The sequence below is a fragment of the Phascolarctos cinereus genome, unplaced genomic scaffold, assembly GCF_003287225.1.
Source record: "Phascolarctos cinereus isolate Bilbo 61053 unplaced genomic scaffold, phaCin_HiC Scaffold_3;HRSCAF=262, whole genome shotgun sequence".
Taxonomy (NCBI): Eukaryota; Metazoa; Chordata; class Mammalia; order Diprotodontia; family Phascolarctidae; genus Phascolarctos; species Phascolarctos cinereus.
Genome location: NW_027555736.1, coordinates 116,974,866 through 117,002,580, shown reverse-complemented (window position 1 = coordinate 117,002,580; position 27,715 = coordinate 116,974,866). Strand labels below are relative to the sequence as shown.

Genomic DNA, 27,715 nt, shown 5'->3' with positions numbered 1-27,715 from the left:
TTTGTTTTCCTGCTAGAGAGAGGTCCTAGCCTGACCTCTCGGTAGTGCTTTCTGTTTTGTACTTCAGTTGAGAAGTAAAACATCTGAAAGTCTCGACAAGTGGAAAATACACTTTTTATGAAGCCTTTCTTGCCCAAAGCCTAGTGGAAATATCATGGTCAGCTTATATGGGGAATAAATTGGAGGTGCCATGTAGAACTCCCTCAAGATTCCTTTCCAACAGCTATAATACAAATGCGATCATTCTAATTAATTGGAATCAGAGGTCCTGGGTTCAAATCCTAACTATGATATTTAATATCTATGTGACTTTGGGAAAGTCATAACCTCTCTGGGAATCAGTTTCCTCATTTGTATAATGAGAGGGATTAAACTATACGGTTTCTGAGGTCCTTTCCAGCTCTAAATAGATGGTGCTATGACTTGCAAGGTCCCTTTCATCTAGAAATACATGGACATAGTATGACTGGGTAAGATGAAATGTAAATACACAGTGTCTGATTTTGTCAGTAATGAGGGAGAACTCTCATTATGAGAACTCCTTTCACCAATTCATATGTTACAGTTTAGTAGAATACAAGATCACAGACATAGAGCTTGAAGACATTTGAGAGGACATCTAGTCCAAAATTCTATTTATTAAGTAGGGCACAAGCCTAAAGAAGCTAAGTCATTTGCCTTAAGTCACACAGAATTAAATCACAGGAAGTTCATTAAAGCAGTTAGAGGATCAGCAAACTGCTGTGGGGTCACACAAGTGTCAGAGTTGGGACTGAAACCCTTGTCTTCCTTATTCTAAGCCTAGTACTTTTTCCACTATAGGATTGAAAGTACTTTCTGGAAAATCACATCTCCAAATCAACCAACTAGTCAATCAACAAATATTTGTTAAGTATTTACTTTTTAAATGACACTATTCTAGTTTTATAGAGAAAGTAAAGAAGGATAAGGCATATTCTTCACCCTCTACATTACTAACTGTGTGACCCTGGACAAATCTCTTAAACTCTGTCTGCCTCAGTTTCCTGAAATATAAAATGGGGATAATAATAAAACTATCTTGTAGGGTTGTTATAAGGACCAAGTGAAATCATATTTGTAAAGTGACTTGCAACTTAAAACTGTTATGTAAATGCTAGCTGCTATTTGTCTTTATCTGTTTATTTCTATTAGTGCTAATGAATCAATTGGTACTAATGATTGCTATTGAGTGGGGATAAAAGAGGGTACGGTTTTAGTGGAAAGGACCCAGGTCTCAGAGTGAGAAGATGCAACCTCAAGTCCTGACCTTGCCACTAACTAGCTGTATGACACGGAACAAAATACTTAACCTCTTTAAACCTATTTCTCCATCTGTAAAATGGTTCTTACACAAGCTTTTTCAGTGAGTTGTTGCAAAAGAAGAGCTTTGAAACCTTAGGGCACCATACAAATATGAAGTATTGTCTCATGGCTTTAAAAAAAATACATTTCACTTGCTCTAATGACAACCTAGTGGATAAAGTACTCTGTGTTCCCTACGATTAGAACACTATGGAAATGAATAAAAAGAGCATAAACATTCCTTCTTTTACAGCATTGCCCACAACAACAGGGAACAGCCTAGGCTTCTAAAACACAGCAATCTCTGTTTTCTCTGATTGAACATAGATGCTACTGTAGTTAGAGTTAACATTTTATTCCCTGTGTTATACTGATGGAAGGTTTAGCTGTTTAGCTGAATAATCAGGGATTTGTAAGTTCTAATTATGATGGACAGAATGCAGTACCTAACAGCGTTGGATTTGGACCCTAGAAGTTCAAATCTTGTATCTGACACTTCCTATCTCTTTTTATCATGGAAGAGCTTCAGAAAATTCCTTCCCTAAGACTTCACTACTGAGCAATAGAGAGGTTGAAATACTCATTAGTGGAGATAGTATGCACACTAACATATAATTTTGGGAAATGCGATCATCTTATGCATATCTTAGCATCCACTTTAGAAAGGAGCTCTCACATGACAGATTCTACCTAGCTTTAGCTAATGTTCTTGTATGGAGTTAACCTTCAACCCTCACTTCTTTTGAGAATATAATCCCAATCCCAAAGCCCAATTGGTATAGAACTCTCTCCTTATTGGTGGAGATCAATAGCCCTAACCTGCATGAATCAGGGTATGGTAGAATTGGAGAGAGAGGGAGACAGCTTCAGACTGTTTATTTGTCTTCAAGCTGTGAATCACTTTGGACTTTAGGGGCTTCCAGCTTCCAGATTTAAGAAAGAAAATAGAAGATGCCACCTCCATGCTAAAGAAAAATACGCTGGAAAGAAGCTGACTTGAGATAAGCTGTCAGTCTCCATTATGTCCCTATCCCCAGCCTGCTGTACTAGAGATTTCAGGGAACTCTCCCTTGGGTGAGATCTGAGATTTTCTTGTTTGAGCTGTTACTTTGCTCCCAATAGAAGAGCTCCTTCACTCTATATTATCTGATACATATTCTCTTACGTATATTTTCTTTGAATTCTGTTTTGCTTTGACTTGGATAAATAGGTATCTTGGCTATCTGCTGTGTTTGTTACTGTTGGAACTGATATTTGGTGGAAAAGGAATCAAGCCTTGGATATAAAGCTTGGGATCCTGCTTCCCTCAATTAATGAAACAGCAGTCAGAAGTTACCTTGAACTTGGAAATCATATTCTCTAGCCTAATAATATTTAAGGGAGCAGACAGAAATAAGTGTAACCTGGTACTCCTCAGAGGAGAGCAGAGTGGCCAAGATGGGTCCCATCCTTTTGCTTCTCCTTCTGGTAGAAATTAAAGTCTCCTTTTGGGGGGTGAGGAGGATAACAGGCTAGAAATATTTATTCTGCCTCCCTTCAAGCCACACAACACCCCCACATTACACGTGGAGGACAGTCCTCTCCACACAAAGACACAAGAAACCTGTTTCTCTGACACCACCCACAGCTCAGGAAAATTGGATAGGACCTAATCAACTGAAAAAACAAGGTTGCAAATTGATCCTGACACAGAAAGCCATCAAGAATCTACAACAAAATCTTCAAGCTGTCAAAACAATTCAATATACATTCATGTAAAGCACAGGGGATTAAAAATTCCAATTCTCATCCAGACAGTGGTGACAAGAGTGGAAAATGAATGAACCGTTATGAATGTAATCTTCTGATGATAATCGTAACAGGAACTGCAACGGATGCAAACACCATCCATTCCAGTGGCAATTTTAAGATTGCAATCAGATTCGATCTGGTTCTTCTTCCTGGGTAGTCCACCTTCAACCATTTTCCCCCCTACGTGGATTGATTATTGTGGTCCCTAAATAAAGCCAAAGATGAAAACATAGCTGACGCCAGTATATTTCAAACCTGCTGGACAATTTCAGTCAACACATTTTTATTAAGCATCTATTATAATGCAAAGAATTGAGCAGCAACTGGGACAGTGACATTGTCATTAAAAGAGTCCTGAACTAGAAGCCAGGAAATCTGAGCTCTGGTCTAGCCTCTGATATGTGACTGTGTGACTTCAATTTTAATAGGACTCAGTTTCCTTATCTACAAAATGAAAGTTAGTGATGGGAGTAGAAAGAGAAGTAAGATAGAAATCAGTAGATATGGATTCTGGTCCAGTTCTTCCACTCACCACTTGAGTGACTTTTGGTAAGTTAATCTCTCTGACTCTTTTTTTTTTATGTATAAAATGAGGGAGTATAATTAAATGATCTTTGAGGTTCTTGACAGTTACTACCTGTGTGACCTTAGACAAATTAATCTTCCTGAGTCTCAATTTCTTCATCTGTAAAATGAAAGGGGTAAGCTAAATGATCCCTAAGGTCCTATTGAGCTATAACATTCTACGACCTGTGAACACTATTAAAACCACAGTATACAACACTAGTTTCTGTATATAATACTACTGCCTAGGCAACAACAACAAAATACCACTAAACCTTCTAGCTCTTACGCAGTAAGAGGTACATTGGCCATTATGTTTTGATTCCTCTACAGAAAACCTACAAGGATGCTTCTTCCTAGTATTAAGGTGACCTTGAGTCCTCAAAGGCTGTATAAAAGCATAGTACAAGCCCTGGCAAGACCTACCAAGCTGGAAAATCTTCAAGCTTTCCTGACAGTTCAATATTCATTAATGGAAAGCACAGGGGATTAAGTGGACCTACATCTGAGCACCAGTCTAGCTAAGCTGGGAGAGGCTGATCACCAAAACCAATTCAATTGGTTCACCAACTGATGAATTACTTTGGCCAAAGCCACCCATTGAGCCTATCCCTAAGGTGAGGTAGGCATGGGTCAGAATACCCACACTGATAAAATGACATATCTTTGAAGTATTGTTGTTTCGTTTTCGATCAACAACACTGGCATACAATGTTCCCAAATATTATTAGCAATTTGAAGTCTATCTTTATATGTTCCCAGAATAGACTTCTCCCTCCACACCCCACACACTCCCTTCCTCATTATATATATTTGTCAGCATCTGAATCCCATATAAGGTATAAAAACCAAAGTATTCTGTTCCTTGAGGGAGAGAGGGGGGAAGAATACATACTCAGTGCACACATTAGGGCAATAATAAGAACTCAATTAATGGTGATCTGACTGAGGTTGGGGCTGAGGAAGGGGGACAAAACTAATTTCCCAATCTCCAAGGACCCAATTAGAAAACTGGCCCAACAAGGCTGATTTTGGTCCACTAACGTTGTACCACACAGACCCAATTCCTTTGTGTGTTGAACATGGGAAGAGTGATAGCAGCTTACAGCAATAAAACAAGGCTTAGGTTTACACCAGGAAAGGCAGAGGGGGGTGGGGGGAAAGAAATCTCTTGAATTACATCAACTTTAGAGGGACTCTTGGGAGAACTTACAATTAACTACAGAACAAAAGGCCCAGTGCCTAGCAGGACAGCCTGAGGAAAGAGTGGGAACTAGAAGCTCATTTGGGAGTTAGCCTAGACAGTCATTCACTCATTCTCTTACAAGATTGGGCCTTGTCAGTGGGCTGGCACCTGAGGGCTATGTTCCAGAATTCACCTGTGCCCTTTAATAAATCAAAGCACCGTAGAATAAAATAGATCCTCCGGAGGAAAACAAGAGAATGCCCTTGGGTAATCATTCTAAAAGGAGGAATTGTATAATGCTGAAACAGGCTGCAGTAGCTATCTAAACAGGCAAAGTGAGTATTAAAAGGGAAAAAAAAAGATGGTTAGTCATCTTGTTTCAACGACTGTAATAGCTAAGGATGATATTCTGCCCCCATTCCCCAAAGGATGAAGCATCTTTTACTGGAGCACCCATAGAGACCTATCCATTGTCCTTGTCAAGGGCAAGGGGTTGACTTCCTACAAAAAGTCTACATATTGCTTTACCATGTCATCATGGCACTCACTCATTTCAGAGAGTCATGTAATCACAGAGATTGGGAGGAACCTCAGAGACTATTTAGATCAACCCATCGTGGTATAGTATATAGAACACTGACTCTGGAGTCAGAGTTTGTAGGTTCAAATCCTATTTCTGAGGATTGCTATCTGTGTGACCTTGAACAAGTGAAGCCTTCCTGAATATCAATGTCCATCTATGAAGTAAAGAGATTGAACTAGGTAACCTTTGAGGTCCCTTCTAGGCCTAGAATTGTGATTCATAACAATAGAACAAATCTCTGCCTTATGACAGAGAACTCATTTAGGCAGTTCATTCCAGTTTCAGAAAGCTCTAATTGTTGGAAGGTATCCTTTGTGTCGAACCAAAAATCTCTTTCCTACTAATTTTCATACATTGCCTGACTACACATAGGCACAGGCATTTTGTACAATCCTTTAACCTACTTGTGGCTCAGACTACTCTTGTATTCAATAGAAATAATGATTTCTTCATTTTTCACTGCTAAAATGTATCCACTCTTCCTCTCAGGGATGTTGTAAGGATCAATAAGAAATCAATTCTTCTAGTGCCTTGCTTGTATGCTGCTTCCTCAGGTAAACGTGAATTTAGATCATAAGTAAACCATTTAGTCAGCAGAGCTTCTGAGTTACATGAACCTTTTTTTTTAAAGTTTTGATAACTATATTTCAATGTATTCTTTTTTGGGAAGCATATATAATATAACATATATATTTGTATATACATATTTACATACATATGTGTGTATATATATGTATATATAATTTTATGCATTTGTTGAAGAAAAAATTTTAATACTGTACTCTTCTTTTCCCAGTCATACTTCCAACTTTCAAGATATTGCTACCATGCCTCAGCTGATTTTTCACACTAAGATTTCCCTCAGTACCTGGGGTCTCCTATCCAGAAACGTCCATCTGTCCCTGCAAGCCTTCTCACCCTCAAATATTCATCTATCATGCAAGCCCCCTTTCTCCATAGGTGAATTCCTCCCAGGGCCTCCATTCTCCCCCTTCTTTCTACCACTCCCACATAGTCAGATCTCTTTTCTGTGTTGTCTCCCCCCACTAAAATGTAAGTTCCCTGAGGGCAGGGGCTGTTTTTCTTTTTGTTTGTAATTGTATCCCCAGCACTTAGCACAGTGCCTAGCACTTAGTAGGTACTTAATAAGCCCTTGCTGAGTTCCCTTGTCTTTCTTCTTTAGGTATAAGTCTACAACAATTTTCAATAAGTTTAACAAAATTTAACAAATTTATTTCATTTAACTTTTTTAATATCTAAGCTATTTCTAACTTGGGAAGAGATTTCCAAATTGCCTTATTCTCCCATGCCTTTTGACATATCTCCCTGTCCCAAAATGATTTGAGGTAACATTTAAAGGAATCTTGAACAGGAAAAAATCATAATACATTATAATACAATTTTGGATGAACCATAGTAGCTTAATTTACAACAACAAAATCATAGTCAATAAATTTACCGAAATGACCCAACTACTAGAATCCTTCCTTGAGCACTCCCTTCAAGAATTGAAAGGATTTTTTCCCCTGGTAATTAATATCTTAACCTTGAAATATGTAAAAGAACAATGTCTGTTATTAGGTCATGATACCCATCATTTAATGGGGTGGGGAAGCAGGGGTCTTATCTAGTTGGAACTTGGTTACTCTAGTCCCATTCTTTGAGGGCCAGACTTGCTAACTCAAACCTTTGCTCAAGGTTCTCTCATACCTTGAAAGGGTTGGGGATTCTTTCCTCTCTACCACCACCCCAATCCTTTATTGATTGTATTTCTCCTCATTTTAGAGACCCAGTGACTAGCAGTCTGGGCTCGTATCTTAGCTCAATTCCTACACAACGTTAATCCCATCAACTTTATGTCCAAAGCCAGCACCAGAGCCAGTTTCTGCTGGGCTGGAGACCTGGGATCCTTATTCTTCATGGCTTGTTGTGACACCTACCCTGGATTCTTTCCTTAACCCTCTGTATTCTAATGGAAGCTATAATGCCTTCGATAGCTGGTAGTATTGGGGTGCTTGGGTGCTTATGTTTGGGTGCATGTACTTGGACCCCAATTTCTCCCTAGCCTCAGAAACACTGTCTTTTGATAATCATTTGGGATCAATTGGGCTCCAATGAGGGCTAAAAACCTAAATTAATCTTTTTCTCTCTGAGTGAACTAAAAACACCCCTTCCTGTGTCAGCAAATTCCAGGACCAGATAGAGCTGATCAGTATTCTTCCTGTTTGTTATCACTGGGCCCAGGATGTCTGGGACCAGATACTCTCTTGAATAATGGGACTTTTCTTATCTTGAGTTTCAATTGAGAACTGACCAATCCTTAACCACTCCCTAATCCCACCCTGAATTCCCTAGTTAGTATATTTGGCACATGTTTTATTGTATTTTATCCTATATAAACTTTACCTGTACCTCTCTAAGGGTGCAGGATCCTTTAAGAATCCTTGCCAGCTGAAAAGCGTAACAATAAATCTTTGCCACCTTGAATTAAAGAATGCTTGAGTCTGTGAATTCATTCCAGATGACCCATCCTGCACTCTGGTCTTTGAGGGGTCACAACTTCTCAACCTCTTACACCACAACAGTAGTACATCTTAGAACGTAAGCTCCTTAAGGAAGGCTAAGTAAAGACAATGAAGATATTCCAAAAGCCCTGGATAATGCATAATAATCAATAATCAGCTCCTGAAAATTTCCAAATGGACCACACCATGGAATGATTCAGTCATGAAGAGAATTAAAAGTTTGAAGAATCTGAAGGGCATTGAGTTTTCCAGAAGTCAAGTGCAGTCTCTGGTCAAGGTATCCTTTACTTTATTGATTGAATTTGTTACATTTCCTTTACGTTTTGTGTTTACCCCCACTGGAAAAAAAAATGTTTAATAGCTAAAGGGCTTAATTCTGAATAATTCAGGGTGTCAGCCTATATTTTATTAATAGCAGAAGTCAAACAGATCATAGAAATAGGAGAGTTAAGATTTAGATTGTGTCCAAGAACTCTTGAGATGATATACACACTCATTGTTCTGTAATTCCTCTATTGCCTTTAATCCTAAAGTGAGACAGTCAATAACAGCTATGGGTAGTCGCTATATAAGAGAGGATAGGACTCCCCATCTCTGTCTTCCAAAGTTATATTTTAGAGATTTGTTAGATCAAAATAACTCTTTCATGATACCAAATGTCTTTTTTCTGTTGTTTCCCCAATTAGATCGTTATTTCCTTGATGGCAGGTGCTGTCTCACTTTTGTATTTTTTTAAAAAATTTTTGTCAGTGGGAAAAGTCTGTTTTTGCAGTGAGAGAAGAGCTAGGTCAGAGCCAGTTCCAGAGCGCAGAACACAAAGCCCGGGCGCTGAAGCGGTGGCTGTGTCCTGAGCTTCCAGCTCACAGACTGAGGGGGAATCAAGTGGCTGATCAGAGGGGGACTGCAGGAATCTCTTTGCCAGTGCTGAGACAGGAAACTGTTGCTTTGACAGTGCTTGGATCTGGGTCACAGTTCTGGGTGGCAGTCTTGGGGTGAAGAGGAGCGCTGGCACGGTGGAGCTTGTAGTGGAGGTGAAAAGGAAACCTTCTTCACAGTTCCAAGAGAGAAAAGACTGCTTGTGGCTGGTTACTCAAAAGACCAGAGATCAGGCCAGGAAAAGAGTAAATACCTCCACCCTTATCACACCACCTTGGAAGAACTGAAAATTTACAGGTCCCTACAAGTATCTCTGAAAACAGCTATATAAACCCCCGAAGCTTGGGACAATACATTCTCCACATTGGAAGCAGACTTTTACCTTAACAAAGAGTTTAAGACTCAAGTAATTGGCCAGGATCATGAGCAAACCTCGCAAAAAGAGTCAGACTATATTATCTTACTTTGGTGACAAAGAAGATCAAAACATACAACCAGAAGAAGACAACAAAGTCAAAGCTCCTACATCCAAAGCCTCCAAGAAAAATATGAATCAGTCCCAGGCCTTGGAAGAGCTCAAAAGGGATTTTGAGAAGCAAGTAAGAGAAGTAGAGGAAAAACTGGGAAGAGAAATGAAAGTGATGCAAGAAAATCGAAAAACAAGTCAACAGCTTGCTAAAGGAGACCCAAAAAAATACTGAAGAAAATAACACCTTAAAAAATAGCCTAACCCAAATGGCAAAAGAGGTCCAAAAAGCCAATGAGGAGAAGAATGCCCTAAAAACAAAATTGGCCAAATGGAAAAGGAAGTCCAAAAGATTACTGAAGAAAATACTTCCTTAAAAATTAGAATAGAGCAATTGGAAGCTAGTGACTTTATGAGAAATCAACACTGTAAAACAAATCCAAAAGAATGAAAAATTAGAAAACAATGTGAAATATCTCATTGGAAAAACAACTGACCTGGAAAATAGATCCAGGAGAGAGAATTTAAAAATTATTGGACTATCTGAAAGCCATGATCAAAAAAGAGCCTAGACATCATCTTTCAAGAAATTATCAAGGAAAACTGCCCTGATATAGTAGAACCAGAGGGCAAAATAGAAATTGAAAGAATCCACCAATCTCCCCTGAAAGAGATCCCCAAAGGAAAACTCCTAGGAATATTGTAGCCAAATTCCAGAGTTCCCAGGTCAAGGAGAAAATATTGCAAGCAGCCAGAAAGAAACAATTCAAGTATGGTGGAAACACAATCAGGATAACACAAGATTTAGCAGCTTCTACATTAAGGGACCAGAGGACATGGAATATAATATTCAGGAGGGCAAAGGAGATAGGATTACAACCAAGAATCACCTACCCAGCAAAACTGAGTATAATCCTTCAGGGGAAAAAATGGTCATTCAGTGAAATAGAGGACTTTCAAGCATTCTTGATGAAAAGACCAGAGCTGAATAGAAAATTTGACTTTCAATACAAGACTCAAGTGGAACATGAAGAGGTAAACAGGAAAGAGAAATCATAAGAGACTTATTAAGGCTGAAATGTTTACATTCCTGCATGGAAAGATGATATTTATAATACATGAGACCTTTGTCAGTATTAGGGTAGTGGGAGGGGAAAAATTATATGTGTGTATGTAGATAGATAGATAGATAGATAGATAGATAGATAGATAGATAGATAGATAGATAGAGGGCACAGGGTGAGTTGAAGATGAAGGGGTGATATCTGGAGAATAAAATTAAGGGGTGAGAGAGGATTATACTAGGAGAAGGAGAAAGGGAGAGGTAGAATGGGGTACATTATCTTGCACAAAACAGACAAGAAAAGGTTCTTACAGTGGAGGGAAAACAGGGGAAGGTGAGAGGAAATGAGGGAATCTTATTCTCATAGGATTTGGATTAAGGAGGGAATAACATACACACTTAATTGGGTATGGAAATCTGTCTTACCCTACAGGAAAATAGGGGAGGAAGGGGACAAGAGAGCAGGGGGATGATAGAGAGAAGGGCAGATATTGCAAAAGGGGTAATCAGAAGGAGGTACTTCTGAGGAGGGACAGGGTCAAAAGAAAGAATAGAATAAATGGGAGTGAGCAGGATAAGATTAAGGGAAATAGAGTTAGTTTTTCACAACACATCTACTATGGAAGTGTTTTGCATAACTGCACATGTATGGTCTCTATTGACTTGCTTGCCTTTTCAATGGGGGGGGAGAAGGAAGGGAGAAAATTTGGAACCCAAAGTTTTAAAAACACATGTTTTAAAAAAAAATGTTTCCACATACAACTGGGAAATAAGAAATACAGGAAATGAGGTACAGAAATCTATCCTGCCCTACAGGAAAATAGAAGGGGAAGGGGATAAGACAAGGGTGGGGAGAGATAGAAGAGAGGCCAGACTAGGGGAATGGGCATTCAGAATACATGCCATCTTGGGGTGGGGGAGGGGCAAGATGGGGTGAAAATATGGAATTCAAAATCTTGTGGTAAAAATAAATAAATTTATATACCCAAAAAATTTTTTTTCATCTATTCAGTCTTGGAATAGAGAGTTCCTAAATTGACTTATGTAGCAAATTCTCCCTAAAATAAATGTCTATACATATTGCAGTGTTGGGGTGAGTTCTGCTGACTAACACAGTATTTGACATATTCCCTTACAATCTCTATAGTACTAAAATCAATACTTTCATGTAAATGAGCCCTAGGGCTGTTTATGATGTGTTCAAAATAATGTGATAGTCACTTTATGGAGTAGCAATGTGACTTACACATAAAAGACGTGGTCAATGGGCCTGTAACTCATCCTGATGGGCAGTCAATGGCTTACTTCCCTCAGACAATTTTTTTTTTACTGACCACTCACACCCACTTCAAAGCACAGGCTAATAAAAGATCCCAGGTAATTAATCTTTGCTACTCCTGAAGAAGTTGATGAAGGAGGTCTTTTAAACATCACTTCCAGAGGAAGTGACACTATGTAATATAAAGCTACTACTGGCAGAAGATTTGGGGTATCAGCATTTAGAGAAAAAGGTAATTCTTTAATTTCTTTGACATGTAGTAATAAATACAACTGGCTTCCTAGGACCTCATCTTGACATTACATATTTCAGATCTGTTTCAGGCAAGTTGTACCATCAGAGGGATTTGTAATAAACTTCACATACAAGGTAACCTTGTGATAATTGCAGAGTTAAGATAGATAAATCAACACTAGTCCAAAGGTTACCTCACTAAGTTATTGATACCTAGTATGAAACTGAAATCTCTGGACCCTTGCTGGAATAGTAGAAGGAGGACTGGATTTATAACCCAAAGAACTGGATTTCAGTCTCTCTGTTCTATTTACAATGTAACCTATGCAAAAAAAAAATGTCTAAGCCTCAGATTCTACAAAATTGGGGTGATATGTTTATAATCTCATAGAGTTGTTATGAGGAAAACAAGGCATCTAGATGATTCAGTGAATAGTGTTGGATTCAGAGTCAGAAAGAACAGAGTTCAAATCTTGCCTCACATACTTTATAGCTTCATGGTCCTGGGTGAATCACTTAAACTCTATCTCAGTTTCCTCATCTCTAAAATGGGGATAATAATGGCACCCCACCCCCACAGTGTTGTTGTGAGGCTCAAATGGGATAAGGCATGAAAAGCACTTTGTAAACCTGAAAAGCACCAAATAAATAATATTTGTTTTTAAATAAAAGTCGTATATGTGTGTGTGTATATATACATATGTATGTATATGTTTGTGTACATACATATATATTCTTGTGTGTATATATATACGTGTGTGAGTGTGTGTGTGTGTGTGTGTGTGTGTGTGTGTGTGTGTGTGTGTACATGTGTGTGTGTCCTATTATCAACTGTGGAAGCTAGGTGGTAAAGACGATAGAACGCCAGGTCCAGAGTCGTAAGGACTCATCTTCCTGATTTATGTCCACTTACTAGCTGTGTGAACCTGGGCAAGTCATTTAACCCTGTTTGCCTCTGTTTCCTCATCTGTAAAATGAACTGGAGAAAGAAATGGCAAACCACCCCAGGTTCTCTGCCTAGAAAGCCCCAAATGGGATTATGAAGAGCTGCATACAACTAAAACGACTGATCAACAATTATGAATAATATTCTTGTGATGGACTTACCTATAATAGGCATTTAATGAAGTTTTTTTAATTGGACTGAATAAAATATCATCAAATATAATACTAAACTCAAGTCTACTCAGAGTCAAGGAAGAAAGCTGTGGTCAGTTGTTTGCTAGGAGACTGAAAAGCAGAGTTACACTGGCTGTGGTTTGTTTAGCGTTAACAAAATCCCATCCTTGTCACTGGGATGGGTGTCCCCTCAATCTCAGTAACAGGCAAGGACAAGCAGGCCTTGACTGTGACTGCACTTGATGACACAGTGTCCCTAGCCATGCATAAGTAACAGCGAGCTTTATTCATTAAAGTAATGTCATGTTAACACATTCTTCCAGAAGTGCATATTTATTTAAGTGATCACCTGAGTCATCCGATTTGGCCTATTGTAAGTAAATATATTAATTCCATCTCGAAAATATAGCATTAGCAAGCATTAAGATTGAATCATTCTTACTTGGAAAAAATGAAAACCTATTTCCAGGTTTTGATGAGTCAGGTTTTGCAGTACATCTGGAATCCAAACAATGCAGCCATTAATAAGTTAGGATTGTGAAAATGTCATCCCGACTCTCTGTGGAATTTAGGGACCTGTGAACCACCGGCAGCTACTTTCCCTTCTAGTCATGAGTAGTCATTGTATCGTACCCCAAATGTATGTGTGTGCACTTGTATTTTCCATCCTCTTAATCACTCTCTTTCCTCAGTTGTGATCCTCTCTCCCTTTTTTTCTTTTTTGTAATCTTATCAAGTTTTTTGTGGCTTGTCCTTTGTTCTCAGAGAGGACCAACGACATCAGGGAGGTTGTGTCTGGACTTGCAAGTGAAGTGGATTTAAGTGAGGCAGAGCTGCACGAAGTCACCAGCCTGGCTCTCTCCTCTGGAGCCATGTGGGTCCATAGGAGTGGTAGGAAAGGAAGGGATTCATCCCATGATCAGGGACTCCTCTTACCAATCTTTCTCAGCTTATACTTTAAGATGGAGAAAAGTTATTCTAAAAGTCTATAAAATCCTCTTGTTCATTTCACTTATATAAGAAATATCCCTACACATTAAGCAAGGAAGGCCAGAGTCAAAACCATTGTTGACCAGTGAAACAAACCTGGAAATAGTCATGTTTAGGCATAGAATCATAGGGACATAGCTCTCTAGGGCTGGAAAAGAACTCAGAGGCCATGCGTGCAGTGCAAATCTCTCATTTCTATAGATGAGGAAATTGAAGCATAAAGAGTTTGAGTAAGTTGTACAAGGTCACATAGGTAATAATAATAATAATAATGACAATAATAATAATTTTTAAAAATGTATAATACACTTAAGGTTTACAAAATACTTTACATGTATTATCTCATTTTCTCCTCACACCAACCCTGGGAAATAGGTGTTACTGTCATCTGTATTTTAAGAATGAGAAAACTGACTCATATGGAGGGGAAGAATTTGCCCAAGGTTAAACAGGTGGTAAGTATCTAAGCAGGATTTGAACTCAGGTCTTTTGACTCCAAGTCCATCGCAGAATTCACTATGCCACCTGGGGAGTACAAAGCATCGTAGGTGGTATCTAAACCCAAATTCTAACACGTGATGCATGCTGATGCCAATGATCAGTATTTTAGGGGAATCTGACCACTGAGATCATCAGAGGAGGCTTCTTGGACCAAAAGTAAAGTGTTTTTTGTTGTTGTTCAGTTATTTTAATCCTGTCTGATGCTTCATGCCCCGTTTCAAGTTTTCCTGGTAAAGATACTGGAGTGGCTTGCTATTTCCTTCTCCAGATCACTTTACAGATGAGGAAACTGAGACAAATGTGGTGAAGTGACTTGTCTGGGGTCAGATCTGAACTCAGGCAGTTAGGTGGTATAGTGGATTGAGTGCAGAGCCTGGAGTCAGGATGACCTGGGTTCAAATCTGACCTTACGCACTTTGTAATTGTGTAACCCTGGGTAAGTCACTTAACCCTGTTTGCCTCAGTTTCCTCATCTATAAAATAAAAATAATAATCATACCTACTTTTCCGGGTTGTGGTGAGAAGAAATGAGGTAATAATTCTAGAGTGTCTGGCACATGGTGCTATATAAATGTTAATTATTATTATCATTATTAATAATTATCATACTTTCCTACATTTTGCCAACTAATAGCAGTTATATCTGAAGTACTGATGCTTTCTCATATCTGGGCTTAAACAACAGAAATTAGGATTTCTTAGCATTTCTATAGTAACCTATTCTCATTATTGATATTGTCAAAACCATCATATTTGGTCTAAGTATTTGATATAAATAGCCATAGCTAGCATTTTTGTGCCTGTTCCAGATTTCATAAAATGTGACAGACATCATAAAAAGATCTCTGAAATCACTTTTTTTAATTTTTAATTTTATTGTTTCTCAATCACACATAAACAAAAATTTTCAACTCTTTTTCATTTTGAGTTCCAAATTCTCTTCCTCCCTCCTCTCCCTCCTCCTTGAAAAGGCAAGCAATGTGATATAGATGATACATGTTCAGTTATTATCTTTAATGTTATTGCTTGAGTTGAAGTCATCATTGGTAAATGCTATAGCTGACTTATACCTATTATGTCTCACTTGGATGAGATATAGGACTTTTACTCTTGTTTGAGCTGAGTTACCTGACTTGCAATGGGAGAATTTTTTCTCTATTGTCTGGTATATAGTACTATGTATAGTTCTTCTGATATTACGGTGTTTCAAAATTTGCAATCCCTTAAGGAATATTGGTGTAAAGACAGCAGATATTCATGGCAGGGAGCAGCACTACATAATTTCCCAAATGCAATATGTAATAGAGTTCATTCTTCTTCTGTTTGACCCTGGACCCAACTCTCTTTTTCGGTTTTTTTTTTCCAGAATGCAAATTTGCCACTAGATATTCAATATATCCAATGGCTATTTATTTTCTCCTTTCAAAGGACCTTCCTATACAAACATCTGAAAGTATTTTTTTCTATTTTTTTTAAATTTTTAATTAATTTATTTTGAATTATCAACAATCACTTTCATAAGCTTCTGAGTTTTGAATTTTTCTCCCCCTCCCTCCCCACTTCCTATTTCTATGCTTCAAAAATCTCTTGTAATGTAGAGAAATCATGTGATTTTTTTTGTGTCACTAGTACTTAGCATTGTGCCTGGCGCATAGTAGGCACTTAATAAATGTTGACTTACTGATTGACCACCTAAGGGGATACAAGTAACAAGCAGCAGAGCCAGATCTTATGACCTTCATGTCACTCCCATGTTCAAAAAGGTCCAGTAAATAAAACTTGAACTGCCTCTAAAATCAAATATAAACATCTTTGCCTGGGCATTTAAAGTCATCCACAATCCGCTTCCAACCAATATTTTCTTTTTTTTTTTTCTTCATACTGCACTACTTTATTCTCTCTATGTTACAGCTAGCATGGCTGTTTCATAACTGAACATTTCATTTTCTGTCCCTGTGTCGTCCCTCAGGCTCTCCCTTATTTCTGAAATGTATTCTTTTCCAGGTCTGAATCTTAGAATCCTTTATTTAAGGCTAAGCTCAGATCCTGTCTCCTACTTGAAGCCTTTCCTGATTCCCCCAGGGTTTTCCTTCTCCTGATTATGTGTTCCTTAAATTATCTTCTATTATCTGTGCACAAGTTTTCTACCTCCAAGAGAAGGCAAATACCTTAAGGGCAGGGATTATTGAATTTTTTTCTTGTATTCCTAGTGGCTTACATGTAGTATGTGTTTAAAAAAATGTTTGTTGAATAGAAAGGCTAACCTTTTTATTTGCATCCTTGATCTTATCCTTCCACATCTCCTCAAGGACCTCCATCATTCATTCTCACTTTCTCTTATCCTTTATCTGTTCATATCAATTATCTCATTTCCTGATTCCTAAAAACTAAAAACATGCTCTGGTATTTCCTATCATAAAAGTACTTTTCTTCATTCAGCTAACTCTTTAAATTATTTTTCTATTTTTATTTGTCCCACCAACTGTTAAACTTCTAGGAGCAGAACTAGGGGGGGAAACTACTATATAAAGTGACTAGATCAATGTAAATGGAATCAACAACAATGGATTTGACAGTTGATGGGACAAATTTGTGTCTCTACTTCTTTACCACTCATTTGATCTTCAAGGACCTATGCTCTAGACTCTAGAGTCTAGAGTCCATCCCCACCACTCTATTGAGATTCCCTCTCCAAGGTCACAGATGATCTCATTGAAACTCCTAGATTGCCTCTCTTCTCTTGGCTTCCTAACTCTGTTCCTTCCTGGTCCTCTCCCTGTCTGAAGGAGCTAACTGCTCCTTCTCAATTTCCTTTACTGATTTACTTTCTTCCTCCCACACCCTAAGTCAGGAAGGGGAAATCTGCAGCCTCAAGAACACGTGTGGCCCTCTAAATCCTCAAAAGTTGCCCATTAACTGAATCCAAACCTCACAGAACAAGTTTAGATTCAAAGGGCCACACTTGAGGACCTAGAGGGCCACATGTAGCTTCAAGACCACAGGTTCCCCACCCCTGCCCTAGCCCCTCATGTCCCTTTATATTCTCTTATGAAGTTATCTCATCTACTCCTGTGACTTCAATTTTTCACATCCATACATCCAGCCTCAGTCACTCCCTTAAATTTCAGTCTCACATTTTCAACTACTTACTTGACATCACCACCTTGATGTCCCACTTGTGACTTGAAGTGAACATAGGAAAATAGAATTCATCATTTTCTTTTAAACCTGTACTTCCCACCAAATTCCTTACTGTTGAAGATGACTCCCCAAGTTACCCAGACTCAAAATCTTAGAGATATCTCTGGCTCTTCCGCTTCTGTCTGCTCCCATATCTAATCAAGTGTCAAAGTTCTATTGATTTCACTTTCACATTATTTCTCATATCATTCCCCTTCTGTTTATTCATACTGCCATCTTGTTAGACCAGTCTCTTTTAACCTCTTACGAGACCTAATGAAATGGCCCTCATACCTATCTTCCTTTCTTCCGGCTCTAGAACCTCTTTTCTCCAGTTCACCCTTAACTTGGATATTTTTTAGCTTATTTCAACAAGAGTTTATTGTGGTGCAATGGATAGAGTCCCAGGCCTGGAATCAGGAAGACCTGAGTTCAAATCTAGCCTCAGACACTGAGCAGCTATATTACCCTGGATGAGACACCTACCTCTGCCTCAGTTTCCTCAACTATAAAAGGGAGGTAATAACAGTTCCTGCCTCTCAAGTTGTTATGAGGATTAAATGACATAATAATTGTAAAACACTTAGCATAGTTCCCAGCCCATAGTAAGTGCTATGCAAATATTAGCTATGAGGATGATGATGATGACGATGATGTCCTGGTTCTTTAGTGGGCCTCTCATCAATGTGAGTGTTCTTACAACACTTAGCACAGTGCTGGACATAGTAAGCACTTAATAAATGCTTATTTCCTTCCTATTGCCTACAAATATGCTTATGCCTCCTCTATCCTCAAAAAAAAAAGCTTGTTTGATTCACCTATCCCTACCAGCTAACAATACAACAACTATTACTCCCATTTCCTTTCCTTTCACTTACTTCTTAACTCTCTATAGTCTGGCTTCCAGCTACATCATTCAACTGAAACAGCTTTCTCCCAAGTTTTCATTGATCTCACTTAATTGCTAATTCATATATCCTATAGGCACAAAAATGCTCTAGCAGCATTTTTTTTTGTAGTATCAAAGAAATGAAAACCAATCAATACCCTTCAATTGGGGTGATGATGAAATCGATTGTGGTACATGAATGAACACTACAAGAAAGGATAATTTGATGAATATATAAAAGCCTGGGAAGACTTACATGAATTGACACAAAGCGATATCAGCAGAACTAGGGGGAAAAACCACTGTATAAAGTGACTAGATCAATGTAAATGGAATGAACAGCAATGGATTTGATTGTTCAAATTTTGAACACTCAAAATTGAATACTGTGAAATGATAATGGCTAAGTTTGAGCCAACAAAGAGAAATAAGATTGCACCTCCTTTCTTTGCAGAGATGGGGAAATATGTGTATGGGACATTGCATATAGTTGGTTTATGTGTGTTGGTTAGTTGTTCTGAATTGTTTTTTTCTCTCCTTTTTGTCCTTCGTTATAAGGGATAATTATGAAAGAAAGGAGGGAGATATATTGAGAAGTGCAAATGACATAAAAAGAAAAGATAAACATCAATCAACAAATATTTATTAAAACACCTGCTATGTTTTAGACACTAGGGATCCAAATACAATGAATGAAACAATCTCCACTTGAAAAAAAATCTGAGGTTGCATATTCTAGGACTGATGTGTTTCTTTGTTTTCAGCAGAGCTGTAACTAGAAATTTTTGTGCTTTGGGCAAGAACCACAACCAAGCCTTCCCCTCCCCCCCCACCTTCCTACCCCCACTGTATGATTAAGAGGAGGTTGACATAGGCAGACCCAGAGGATAAAATGGGGCATGATTATGTAGGAGCTCATCCAAGCTCACCATTTGGTAGCTTGCTATTTTAAGTAACTATCCCAGATAAATGTTAAGTTCTCTTGTTTTTGCATTACTAAAAGACTATGAGTTTCGTCAGTTTCCTCTAACTTTGGCACACCAGGGAAAAACCCTTTTACCCAGCCCTAATTATAGACTTCTTTTTTTAAGTACTCAGTTTTGCTTGAAATAAGGTAGAAGCGGTTCGCTAAACTCTCCTCCCTTTGGAGTTGTTGCCATTGTATTTAAGAATGGACACAGAGGGTGACATGCTGATTATTTTTACAGTTAGCACGGATGCTTGAGTTCTTATTCCATTCCTTTGACAATAAACATTTTTATGATCTTTATTAATGTGAAGTGAAAGAATGCTCTGATCCCTAGTGCCAACGATTTAACTTGTTACGCATAGTCAATTAATCACTGGTTTTGTTCATCTTAATTTTTAGCACTTGTAGTAAACAAATACTCCTTGAAATGTGAGTTGTTCTATAGGCATTAATTCTTTGCCCAGGCTATTGAAGAAAGGCTATTTGTGTTATAGGTTTTGAATTTTGATTCTAATGCACATTCAAATATAATGGGATGTATTGTGTATACAGTTGCTATGGCTAAGTTGATATTTCAAGAGCTATTTTAAAAGGTTTTTTTTTGTAAGATCACTAAGCATACAAGCAAATATTTAGAGGGGAGGTTTGTCTTCCTCATTTAGACTTACCTTCTTAAAATTTCTGTGATACCCTTCATTATTTTGGTTTTAGAGGGGTTTTTTATTATATATTTTAAGGTCCTTCTGTTCTTATACTTTGTAGAGGTTTAGGATGAATGAATGTTTTACTTTGTCAAAGGGTTTTTCTGAGTTGATTGCAATCATCATGTGGTTTTAGATATTTTTTGTTTTAAATATGACTAACGTTGATTCTTTTCTTAATGTTGAAACTTCCTTGCATCCTTGGTATAAATCCAACTTTGTCATAATGAATGATTTCCTGGTTGAATTGCTACAGTCTACTTAACACGGTTTTCACTTTAAATCGTTCAATTTAGATTAATGATATTGTTCTATAGTACTTCTTGCTTTGCCCTTTTATAGTTTGTATGTTAGAACTATGTCTAATAAAAAAAAGTCTAGTCAGGTGTTTTCTTCTCATTTTTGAGGATAAGTTGTGAAGTGTTGGTATTAATTGTTCTTTAAAAGTTTAATAGAATTCTCATATGAATCCATTAAGACCAGGAGTCCTCCCTCTCCAACCTCTCTTTGGTAGTTCCTTTATAGCTAGTTCTATTTCTCTGAGATTGGATTATTTAAAATATCTATTTGGTCTCCTGTTAGTTTGGATTTTTTTTTATTTTTAAGTCATTTCTGAATTTCTTCTGTATTCTCAGTTTTGTTAGTCTATAATTGTGCATCATAAGTTCTGATAATGATTTTTAGTTCTTTTTGATTTGTTGTGATTTCACTTTGTTCATTTGCTATCAAAGAACCAGTTTTTAGTTTTATTTGTCATTTATATGATTTTTGGTTTCTTTATTTCTTACTCCTCTAATTTTAGTATCTTCTCCTTTTGGTCTATTTTAGGTTTCTTTATTCGCTGGTTTTCTACTTTGTTTTAAATGCACATTTAATTCATCAATCCTCTCCTTTGGTATTTCATTAATATATGTTTTATAGATATAATTTCCCCCCTGAAGACTGCTTTACCTGCATCCCAGAAGTTTTGGTGAGTTGTATCATCATTATAATTTTCTTTCATATAATTATTCATATAATTCATGTAATTATTATTTCTCAGATTTGTTCTTTGACCCACACATTATTTGTGATTTCATTTTAAGTCTCCATCTGTTTTTATATCTTTTGTTTGGGCTCCTTGAACTGATTCCTATTTTAATTATGTTATGGTCTATCAATGATGTGTTTACCATTTCTGCCTTTTTACACTGATTTGTAATATCTCTGTGCCCTCTGTGGTCATATAGTGCTGAGAAATATATAGTGTGTGTGTGTGTGTGTGTGTGTGTGTGTATACACACACATATGTATATGTGATATATGTATAGATACATATATATTCAAGTCATACAATTTAGAAGTTTTCATAAGTCTTTTACATCTAAAATTTCATATTTTCACAGTGCTAAGAATGCCTCCTCACTTCATTGATTTTTTTTTTAACTTTTGTGACTTCCTTAGAGGTTTGAGTTTGGAAAAGTCTGACAAACTAGTGGTTAGGATAGTCGTCTGTAAGGGGATTAACACTTAATAGGAAATGGTGATGATATTTTTATCCAAGAAAGGTCCATCAAAGGCAATATAGTAGACTGGATAATAGTAGACTACCTGAGTTCCTCTGGAGTGCTGAAATCTAAGGGGATAGATGACTGGTAAATCAAGTTCAGGTGTGTCCAGCTGGGGATTAGTAGCAACACCAGATTAGAAGACAGGATATATGGTAATGTCAAGAACTGACTGTATAACTCGATCTATCTCCCCAAAGGTTTGGTTTTTGATAGGAGCAGGCTTCATTCCTTGCCCCTCCCCTAAGTGTTGCTATATGTTTGTAAACATAAATCTGAGCGCTGTCAGTCCGTTTCTCCTACACTCCCGTTACTTGGGGACCGGGCCTGGCTGAGGGCGACCAGCCCGGACACCCGGGGCTCAGGGCAAGGGGACAGACCTGGGCTTCTTCTCACGCTGTGGTCTGGGTAGCTTCCTGGGCCGCGGCCGAGTCCAGGGCACTAGACGCACCCTGGGCACGAGGCAGCCACTCCCGTCCCTGCCCCACGGTGGAGTGCCTAGCTGTGTTCTGCTCCGCTACAACTCTGGAGGACTGACTAGAACCCAGGAACACACACTGATTGCAGTAAAGCCAGATAGTGTTCAGCGGTGGCCGGTTGGAGATGTCATCAGGCACTTCGAGAGACGAGGATTCAAACTGGTGGCCATTACCGTGACCTAAAGAAGAAGCCCTTCTATCCAAACTTAATCAATTGTATGAACTCTGGTCATGTGTTCCCTATGGTCTGGGAAAGGTACAATATGGTCCGTACCCCTAGGGCTATGGTAGGAGACACTGACTCGGCAGAAGCTGCTCCTGGGACAATTTAATCCGTTGAGACTTCAGCATTCACATCAGCAAGAATGTTGTCCATGCCAGAGATTTGGTGAGTGACCCAGAGAGAAATCAGCTTGTGGTTTCATAGCAGTGAGCTGGTGGGCTGCAATTGTTGCAGTCTCAGTAACCTGTATCCTGTGAGAGGGAGGGTCTCAGCCCACCTCCCGTCCACATCGACTAAGGACTCAGGAGTAACTACCTCTGCTAATGAGAATGCCATGTTCTTCCCTTCCTTCCTGTCCAAGCTACCTGCCATACTCCTATCCTAACCCTATTTCCCCAACAGAGACCTCTCTGATGCCAAATAATGTGCCTTTTCACTCCATGCCCCAAGCCATTGAAGAATTGAGTCTAATCCTTCCCTCTAGCACAGTGCCACTCAACCTTGAGAGTAATTCCTTGTAACCAGAGATAATGATGACTACTAAAAAAGACACATTAAAATTCCATAAAAAAAAACATATCTATGACCTGAATCTGCTATACCTCTTCTATTCAGCTGTCCTGGTAAAGTCATGGCCTCACAGAGGAAGGCCAACCTACAAAACAACTTTTCATTTCCTCTGTGTACTTGGTCTGTAGTTAGGATGTGCTGTTACCAGGCAAATGGTAATAGACTTGATAATGGACTCAAGGTTCAACCAAGGAGGTTTCCCATTATCAGAGCCAGTGGAGAGCAAGACAGAGTAATATGCACTTGTTTTCAATTATGATTTTGCACATATGCACAAAATAAGGATTAAAATAGCCAAACAGAAACAACTAATGGTAATACTCATATTCCAAAAGATGATATTTAATTTAGAGCAATATTAAAAGAAATACAAATGACCATATGTCTTTCCCCCTAATTTGTGGCAGTTGTTGATAATTGCTTAACTCAGATTCTTCACTTCTATTTGAGTAGAATTAACTTAGCCTAAATTTATTAACTTAGAACGAGAGCACCATAGATCTTACCTGTAGCTCTGGGACTTTATCAGTTTGGCAACCATACATTCAGTAATTAATTCAACAAGCTATTATGAAACATTTACTTTGTACAAGTTACTGTACTAAGCACTGTGGATACAAAGACAGAAATAAAACAATCTCTGTCCTCAAGGAACTCATACTATGTTGAGGGAAATAACATATATATGTGTGTGTGTGTGTGTGTGTGTATATGTATGTATACACACATGTTCATATATACGTGTATTTATATAAACAAAATATATACATAAATGAAAATTAAAGTAATTTCTGGAGGCTAATGCAGTAAAAACATGAGGAATCAAGATAGAGTTCATATAGGAGGGGGTAACTGAGATAAGCCTTAAAAGAAGGTAGGGATTCCATGAGTTGGAAGTATGGAGGCAGTCCATTCCAGGCATGAAAGACAGCTTGTGCAAAGGCATAGAAAAAGCAGTTGGAATGTTGTGGAAGTAGAATCATTGGATATGGGGGTCACCTCAAGGGTAGAAAGCTGGAACTATCCTGTAGGCAGCTGGAATGCAGGACTAGCATGCAGAAGATGAATTGTAGCTGCATATTCTATAGGATTTTCTCCCTTGTGGTTAGTGTGTGTGTGTGTGTGTGTGTGTGTGTGTGTGTGTGTGTGTACACACACACACACACACACACACATATATATATATGTACATATATATATATATAATTTATTTCTAGCTTGACCTAGTACTATGTAAATTCTTATTTTTGACAGAGAGAGAGAGAAAGAGAATGCTCAGGACTCACTCTTCCTCCATATTTCCCTGTTTTTATTGAAGGCACCACCACTCATCCAGTTACCCAGTTTCTCATCCTAGGATGTAGCCTTGATTCTTCCCTCTCCTTCATACCCCATATCCAATGAGTTGCCAGTTCTTATCAATTCAACCTCCTTATCTGTTGCATCCATCTCGCTTCTCTCCACTTAGATAGCCACTATTTGAATATCATCGATCATCCTACATCAGTTGCACTAATGCAATAACTTCCTAATTGGTCTTCCATGCAACTGCCAAACTAATATTCCTAAATCACATGTCTTACCAGGTTACTCCCTTGCTCAAAAATCTTGGTGGCTTCTATTGCTTCTGGGATAGATTACAAACTCAGCCTGGGATTTACAAATCTGTACAATATCGCTCCAGCTTGCCCTTCATGCACTCTATATTATAGACAGGTTGGCCTGCTAGATGTCACCCAGTCTTTACATTCCATCTCTAAGCTAGTGCCTTCAATGTATTTCCTTTTATTCTGACCTTAATCTCTACCACTTACAATCCCTAGCTTCCTTCAAGGTTCAGTTTTGATACCAACTCTTTCATAAAAACTTTCCTGGACCCTCCTCCCCAATTTTACTATTTTTCCCTTTCTCAGATTGTCTCCAGTTCAATTGAACAAGCATTCATTAAGTGCGTACAATGTGCCAGGCACCAGAGAGTTAAAAGGGTTGTGGACCTGTGACTTCACTGATAGAGGAACCTCTCAGATGAGAACATTCCCTCTACCAACACAGGTTGGTAGTCACAGTCTTAGTTGCTTAAAGCACTGGGATATTATGTGAATATAAACTCCTTAAAAACAGGGACCATTTCATATTTTTTCTCAGCATCTCTCAAAGCCTTGTTCTTAGTAAACACTTAATCGATGTTTGTTGAATTAATTAAATGTAATATTCTCAGGGTCTGAAGCACTTGCATGTGGTCAGATCATTCCCCATTGGCTGAAGTTTTAAATGTTTGAGATACAAGGCCTGTGCCATATTCTTTGTGAATCTTTTGTTTCCTCTCACGCCTTATAGTAAGACAGAGAAAGAAGTCAGTAGGGTGGTCACGCTTAGCTCAGTGAATCTCTCTGGCTTTTTATTCCAAGAAAAAGAAGGGAGTCATTTTCCCTCCCAGAGGAGGAAGTCCCCCCTCCTCCACAGAGATCACTAGCTGCTAGATGTTTGCTGATCAATTTAAAGGCAATGGTCTCCTTAGCAACAATCACTCACCCAGTATTAGAATGGTTCTCTTTCAGAGCTTTCTATAGCACTTTGAGTCTGTATTTATTTTACCATCTAAAGCTTGATTATACACTGCCTATTTTTTTTCAGTTTGTTTAGGAATGTATGCTTAGCTTCTCCAATTAGAAAATAATCAACTTATGGATAGGGACCTATCCTCAATGCCTTTGCTAATGGCAATAGAATTTAGTATCCTGTTTAAGCAAGGATTTAATTGTTTGCAATCATAGATTTAGAGCTGAACGGGGCCTCAGGAACCATCTATTCCAGCTCTTCATTTTAGTATACAGATGAGGAAATAGAGATCTTAAGTTAATTGCCCAAGGTCACACAGATAGCAGGATTTGAGCACAAGCTCAATTCAATCAGTATTTATTAAATACCTACTATGTGCTAGGAAGTATGCTAGGCTCTAGAGGTCATTGTTGTTGTTGTTGTTGTTTGTCCTTCTTCTTGAAGAGGACCTCAACTTCAGGAAGGTGATGCCATCATATGCAAGTGAATTGGATTTAAGTGACAGAGGGCTGGGCAAAGTCACCAGCCTCACTTTCTCCTCCAGAGCCATCTGAGTGCAGTGGCCAAGATATAGATCAAGACGACTGGAGATGGTCCTGGATGCAGTGGGAGACCTTAGCCTTTTAAAACTAAGATCTTTTCAGGTCTCAGTTTGTCTGAGGCAATGCCAATTCAGCAATTAAGGCTATGTAAGAAATGAGGAAGAGAATGGCCTCTTTTACATAATCAAAAAAAAAATCAGTCTTGGAGAGGAAGACCCTCAGGATCTCTGGCCAAAACAGAAACAATTGCTATTTACGTTCACTCTGAGCCATTAGGGCCCAAAATGACCAGGTGGCTTGGCCTGGGTGATTTGGGTCTAAGGTGTGGTCCTCAAGAATGTAATCTAGCACATAAACCCCAAGATATCTTTTGAGGTTTGTGATAAAAATTTACATTCCTTTGGGCAGAGCATAGTTAAGAGTTTGATACCCTATGTGGACAGAGGGAAAGGAAGGAGAGAAAGAGGGAAAAGGACAGGGAGGAGAGGAGCTGCATTGCCCAGCTGGCCAGTTGAGTCCCCAGTGGGGCAACTCATTCTACTTACAGGTTGTTGTTTGTCCTTCATTCTTGAAAAGGACCATGGCATCAGGAAGGTGGTGCCATGTCTTGCAAGTGAATTGGATTTAAGTGAGGAAGGGTGGTGTAGAAATTCAAAAACAAAAGGAAATACTCCTTGACCTCAAAGAGCTTCCATTCTGCTTGGGTTTAAACCAAAAATACACAGATAAGTAAGGGCAAATGCATCATCATTCCCTCTGTCGGCCTCTCCCTATCCTTGCTGTGTGGAAGGAATAGTTTAGAGCCAGGGTAGTAAGTGGAAGTGAGGAAGAGACATACAGTGTAGAAGCAAAATAGTGAAATATTACAATCAAGACTGAAGGAGACATCAAGAGAGAAAATTGTGATGTGAGGCCTTGTGAGGAAGGCACCTGAGTCTGCTTGCCCTGATCAGTGATGTTCTGGCTATACCAGACAAGGACAGAGGATCTTTCTGGTACAAAACAGCCAAGACTGAGAACATCACTTGTGATGGAAGCTTCAGTCTTCTGAATCCACCTGGGTCCTGAGTCCATCACCTGGGAGTCTAAGGCTTAGAATTCCTCCAGAATTTCTGCCTCTTCATTTGGTAAATCAAGTAATAAGCAGTCACTTCTGTGCCCACCTGGAGGGGACTGATAGTGGAGAATGAAACAAATTTAAATTGCACATCGTCTGGAACACCTGGGTCTAGATCAATCCTGTGTCTAGAGGGACTTTGGGAGTTTGCAGACTGATAGACACTTGGTAGAGATTTTATTATTTTACTCTATATTGTGTTCTAGTTCTTATGTACTGTTCATCTCTTATTAATTTTAAGCTAAGGATAAATGCTACATGAAGTATCCAAACATGTTTGCTCCTGTGTAAACTGATTCCATTCTCCAGGCTGAATTCACAATGTAAGTCTCACTAATTGAAATGTAGCAATTTCAAAAAGGCATCAAGATTTCACAATGAGTGAGGGTTCAGAAGTAATTTCTAATTGGGTAGATACAAAAATACACATGCCACTTG

General features: G+C 38.5%; 1 pseudogene; it reads left to right on the top strand.

Moving 5' to 3' along the window:
* LOC110192351 (nucleoside diphosphate kinase, mitochondrial-like) overlaps window positions 1–22,874 on the top strand; it is a 30,537-nt pseudogene extending 7,663 nt beyond the window's left edge.
* The last annotated feature ends 4,841 nt before the right edge of the window (window positions 22,875–27,715 follow it).